This window comes from Anarrhichthys ocellatus, unplaced genomic scaffold (assembly GCF_004355925.1).
Source record: "Anarrhichthys ocellatus isolate YVR2014 unplaced genomic scaffold, GSC_Weel_1.0 scaffold2, whole genome shotgun sequence".
Taxonomy (NCBI): Eukaryota; Metazoa; Chordata; class Actinopteri; order Perciformes; family Anarhichadidae; genus Anarrhichthys; species Anarrhichthys ocellatus.
The window spans coordinates 11942334-11948482 of NW_022280032.1; the positions used below are offsets into that span (position 1 = coordinate 11942334).

The 6149-nt window shown below is 43.6% G+C and overlaps 1 protein-coding gene across 2 annotated transcripts in view; it reads right to left on the bottom strand.

Moving 5' to 3' along the window:
* The window catches only part of fam107b (family with sequence similarity 107 member B), a 17163-nt gene that overhangs the window by 7335 nt on the left and 3679 nt on the right, over window positions 1–6149 (bottom strand). The window lies entirely within an intron of this gene.

The following is a 6149-nucleotide window of genomic DNA, read 5'->3' on the forward strand; positions in this document are numbered from 1 at the left end:
ACACACACACACACACACACACACACACACACACACACACACACACAGATAATGAGCATCCAAAAGACCTGGGTCTCCATTATGTCCAAGATAAATGGGGCAGCATTTAGAGGATTCAAAATGTTCAAGCAATACGGGATAAAATGAGAAGAAAGTTGGTGAAACCAATGGAAAAGAAAGAAGAAAAAGTAGGTCAGACGAGGAGAAGAGGGAGATGGTGAGTTGAAGGCTTCACTCACTCCCTGTTATCCTCATGACTGTGATCTCATATACTGTGAAATGACACATGGTTTTAATCTTGCAGGAAAGGAAAGTTCAGATCAATCATGTAAGAAACTGAAAGTTAAATCCACATAGAGGCTGAAACTCAACGCATACGTTTTGAATAATATATCACTCATATAATGCTCACACACACACACACACACACACACACACACACACACACACACACACACACTACAAAGTGTATTTTGCAGCTTTTCTTTTCAAGGTTTAAAAAAGGAAGTAATGATTGTGTTTGATAAACATGTTTGCTGTGGTGTGTGTGTGTGTGCTCCACAGTGGCAGGTTGCATTAGAGCTTGTAGAATGACTTATCTTAGACGGATAAGAGTGCCTGCACTGTGCCAACTGATTGCATTACCACCGGCCAGCTCCGATATATGAGCACGCACAAAGACTTACATTCATAACACAGACTCATTTCTCAATTTCCCCCTCAACTGTCATCTTCTCTAAGTCGCCATGGAGACCTGCCATCACCCGCTCTGCATTTAGTGACACAGCATTCAGGGACAGGAAGGAGCTGCTGCCAACTAATACTGAGAGTCTGAAGCCTTCCAATGGTCATCACTGATGGTACTCTAGAGAACCGAAATACATTCATTTTGTTCAGCCTTAAAAGCATTTAGAATCACTATTTCTTTACCAACAAAGGATCAAACGACTATGTGTAACGTGAAAGGTGTTGCTCGTAGTAATAAGTCCAAAGAGAATTATCACCCGACTCTGCAGTTCACCTCAGATCACCGTTTATGTTTTCTTCAGCACGCAACGTTAGAGGTTATGTTTCCTCAGTACAAAAGCTCAGATAACTGACTGTACGCCACTTGCTCCGCACCAAACCGTTGTCAAGTCAAGCTGCAAAACATAGAAGAACATTCAGCAGCTAAAGAGTCTGATATGGATGCATGACAAGCATTCTTCCTCATCTAACCCAACAGTGAAGAGCACAGATGGGCAGAAAGATTAATGATGGGGGGGTCATTATCAGCCCTTCTCTTTCGTTTCACTGCTAGGAAGCAGACAACAATACTGTGAATACTACAAGAAAGAGGAACAATTGCAAGAAGTGGACTGTTACTAAAGTGGAAGAGAAGAGGAGGTCGATAACTTTGTGTTCGGATCAGTGCCAAGATGGACAGGCTGGGAAATATAACATGACCTGGTTTGCTCTCATGAGGCAACAGTGGCCTTCTTCTTGCTGCAGCCCCGATTGAGAGAAAATGAAGGCGAGGAGAGCAGCTGGTGGCCTGCTTCACCATCTGACCCCCCTGTCCTCCTCCAGGATACAGGCACAGACCATCCAGAGCTCTGCATGGAGTCGGTTGAGCCGCTAACTGTCATTGGTTGTGAACACATGGCTGACCACACCCACTCCATCATCAGCCAGCCAGGATGTGTTTTCCACAAAAGGTACACAGGCTTATGAAAAAGGATGCATCACCATACGAGTATCCGATTCGATATCTGCTGATCATGGACACTAACGTCTAACATTAAAAAAAGGACTTGAAATTTGAAAGAGCAGAGTCATTTTTTAACGGAAAGCTTCGAAAGCAATTCCATAGAAAGAATACTAAACTAGACTTTTGTAAACCATGACTTTGCCCTCATATTAGCTGCCGTTTTGGAGAGCTGACACACCAACAGAATTGCCCATATTCATATGTGAAGAAAAAACAAGATCAGCTGGCTTTTAAATCAGACTCACAGTATATTTCCACCAAACACTAAAAAACAAATATGTAACATTTTCTTAAAACTTAAATCCCTATCCGCTCTCTTATCCCTATATCTCCCTCTTGTCCCATATAGTTCCTCTTGTTCACTCTCTCTGCATCCTTTTTTTGTGGCCAGATTCTGTCTATCCACTCACAGATGGGAGGTCCACCCCACAGGGGAAATTGCGTCATCAATACCCCTAAAGCATCCCCCACACCCTGTTCTTTCTCTCTCTCTCTCTCACACACACACACATGCACACACACACATGCACACACCCTTTCCCCTCACTCACTGCGTGTTACAAGCTGGACCGATCTGAGTGTGCGTCTCCTAGCGTTTCTGTTAATGAAGCGGCTATTCAGCCATAAATAGGGGAGGCCCTAATTAAAACACACAGATAGATGAGCTTTTAACTGACAGCTGTGGGGGAATGGGGGAGGGAGAGCAAGATGTGCGTGTGTGTGTAAGAGCAAGAGAAAGTGAAGGAGAAGCAGAGTTCGGGGGCCTAGTAGTGACAATGAGGTCATTTCCCGGAAAGCCTCCGTGTGTACGTGGTCATTTACAAGCCTCGCCTCGTGACGACACATAAATCATGGTGGGCAGCGCAGTGACGTACATACGCACATATTTCTAGAGCACAGAATCAAACAATGGAAACACTTTTTTCTTGTCACTCGCACCTACAAACCCATTCAAAGTCAGTATCAACAAAAAGAAATACCCACAGCATTTGTGTTCAGTCTACAACTGAATGTGTATGTGTAAGCACAATTACATGCGAGTTCCCCTCAGGAAAAACTGAGCTGCAGCGCATGATAAAGAAAGAAGCAGCCAATAGCACGAGACAAAACATGAACACCATGAGCTAGTCAGGACCAAGCACACGTTTCTGTCTGTACACTATGCTATCAAGAGTTTCAGTTTAGAATTTATACTTACGACCATACTACAGAAGACAATATTGTGAGTAGAAAATTAAGATGTTATCTTTAGTCAAGTACGTTTAGACTACAAACACATCTAACATTCACAGTATTTAGCTAAAGACGACTTCATTATGAGATGATCTGAGGGAGACACACAGAAAGACAAGAGGGAAATGGTTCCTCAATAGCATGCTCGGGGGTTTGGGGATTGAGATCTGTTTTGCATTTCCTGCCTCGGAGTTGGGGTCTGGAGCAGAGGAGAAGAGGAGCTGGGGAATTCTGGGGCCTCATCGTGTACTGACCTCTGAAAGCACCCACTCTGGTCCCACAATGTGATGATGTCACTGGGGTATATGGGAATTGTACAATCAGGGTTTTAGGGTTCATAAGGCACAGATGTGCAGCACAAACACCCACACAATGAAAAACACACAGTGCATCATGTGAGGGAGGCGTGAGCTGTGTGTGTGTGCGTGTGTGGGTGTGATGTCATTATGGGAGTACTGGGTGGCTCTGTAGACTGTCATGATGAAAAGTAAACACCCAAATTCATTACTACGCTTGGACGCCAGGAGTAATATTTATAAAAAAAAACATCTGAATTGATGCGGTTCTTTGTTTATCGCTCTGGCTACCCAATGTTTACTGTGAAAACCTTCTTTGTCTTCACTTGCAGTTTGAGTTATATCAATAACCTATTTCCAGTAGATCTGGACTGATAACAGCTTACTGTAGACATACTGGTGTTGGCGTATATACAGCATAAACATCTTTGCTATTTTTGTGGTCATTTGGAAGCAGTGTCTCCATTTCATAGTTTTCTAAACAAATGCAATCAATCCTTATCCCGTGTGTTTACTGTTACTGTTACATGCCTTTGTAAAAAGAAAAAGACTTTCAGTGGATGTTTTTGCACTCGGCTTATATTTTCTATCTGCAGGAATGAGTCCTGAAACCAGAATAAGTTAAGTTAGACTTTGGATGCCTGAGATAGTCTGTGGTTAAGATTTTAACATTTTGTTCTACAATATAAAATACACACGTAGATACCCCTCTCGTACATTTTAAAGCTTTTACGGGAGTTATAAAATGTGGTTGCTAACAAGTGCCTAAATGAGTCTATAAAATGTCATCGCGTCGACTAGTCCGCCTTTACAGCCTCGATGTGTATACTTGCGCTCATGAAACCTTGATGCATTTCATTTATAGCTTAATGTTGGCTTTTTACTTTTTACAGGAGTTGGCCTACAAAAACACGTCAGTCTTTGTTATCTGGAGCCTCCACTTGGGAAAGCTTTCATGGATGCTTCTTAGGATTTTCTGCCACAGCTTGTCATACTCCAAGCTGCTGCTCTGTCGCTATGGTCTCCCTCCCTTCCCACTTTTAGCTCTGGCTGGTTCAAGATGACGTGAAACGCATCACCGGTGCACCAGCACGGGAAAGTATCCACAGACACCAGACACTACAACTCTGGTACGCTGCAAAATACAGTGAGGCGTTAGGCTTAATCTGCAACGTGTGAATTTGTTCGGCAAGGGCTTGAAAGTAACAGACGGTTATTATTATTTAAATGTAAAAGTTGGCACCTCAGCTTTTAAAGTAAAAACTATCCCATCACACAAAGGCCCTTTGTACGGATGATATTATAATTTTGGATAACGGCCGAAATAGAGGAACCTTTATAAGACGACTTCTCGTTCTGCATTTTAACTTAAGTTTAAAAAAACATTCATCACTTTGGCAACAATTGTATGTACAATGTTAATTTGGTTCTGGGGTCTGATCAGAATCACAGTGTTGTGATCTTGGCTTGGAAACAGTTGTCTCTTTAAATCTGTGTCCGAGTTACTTTCCATCCCTCTTCGTGACATGCATCTGTGGGCTAACCACCGCAGCGGCTGCATTTGGTCTTGTCCGACTAAAATGAGAGTTTGGCTGCTTCCATATCTGGCTTTTAAGAGTTGATAGCAAGGCGAGCAAGTATCCACATCCGTTAGTCGACGTGACCCAACGTGTTTGGATGAAGAATAACCGACATCTTTTGTTGTTAAGATGAGTCAGATAACCACAAACTGATCGTGTTATACTGTGATCTCTCCTTTTGAATTGTGTTGACAGTTTGTACTCCACAGTGACTGAAGGCATTTAATGAGGCGGCTGATGGGCAGTCCTGTTGCGACGCGTTGTGAGCCGCAGGCGGAGGCAGATTACAGAATGAATGGGGTGGATTGAAAAGGCACAGACACCACTTTTGAGTCACGCAGTGGGAATGTGATGAACCTGCAAAGTGATTATTACTTTGGACACACAACAGCATGTAGGGGTGCACGCACACGCACACACACACAGAGACCTATATTTATGCACTGACATCTTTGAGGGACAGAATGATTTGCCATGTGCACACCATGTGCACTTTTTCTTGAAAAGGTTCAAATCAAAGTGCTTACTCTAACCAAATTCTGAACACATGTCCTGAATAATTGGGGAGGGGACTTTGGGGACACACCTGTCAGTCCAATACAAAAGGCTGGTCTATACTCTCTCACAGCTGACACCGACACATGGTCTTGTATTTATATGTATTGGCCTCATGAGAACAGGTGGACTGAGACAGATGCACAGAATCTAGACGGTTTTGCCACATAGACACGCCCTTAGAGGAGAAATTATAGATGGAGCACAAGCATGTTTCATGTGGCTCCTCCTCACCCTGCAGATGTAAACATGTGCCTGTATACTGCACATTCCTCACACACGTCGGCCTTTTAAATGCAGTTAAAATATCTCCTTAGTGGTGTAAAAGCCATATAGTTTAAAAAGGCCACAGCCGTTTTGTCTGGCTCAGCAGTGTGAAGTGCCGTTCAGTCATAAAGGAGGAGTCTTTGTTATGGCTCCGCTGTCTGTTCCAGTTCCAGATTCAAAGCTTTGTGCTTTACTGCTGCTTTTTCCTTATGGAGCAGAGTCACGCCCCTCCTCATCGTCTACTGGCTGAGCCCAGCTGGGAGCTTAATTCTCATTGGCTAGGGGGAACACCGGGGAGGATTTGGGAGGTTCCCCTTTGTTTACACGCTAGTACAGAAAACCCCAATAACAACTGTTACCTTGGGTAACCAGACAATCCACAGTTAGCCAGACAGACACACAGGGGTGCAAGCGGATCGTCCACACACACACACACACACACACACACACACACACACACACACACAC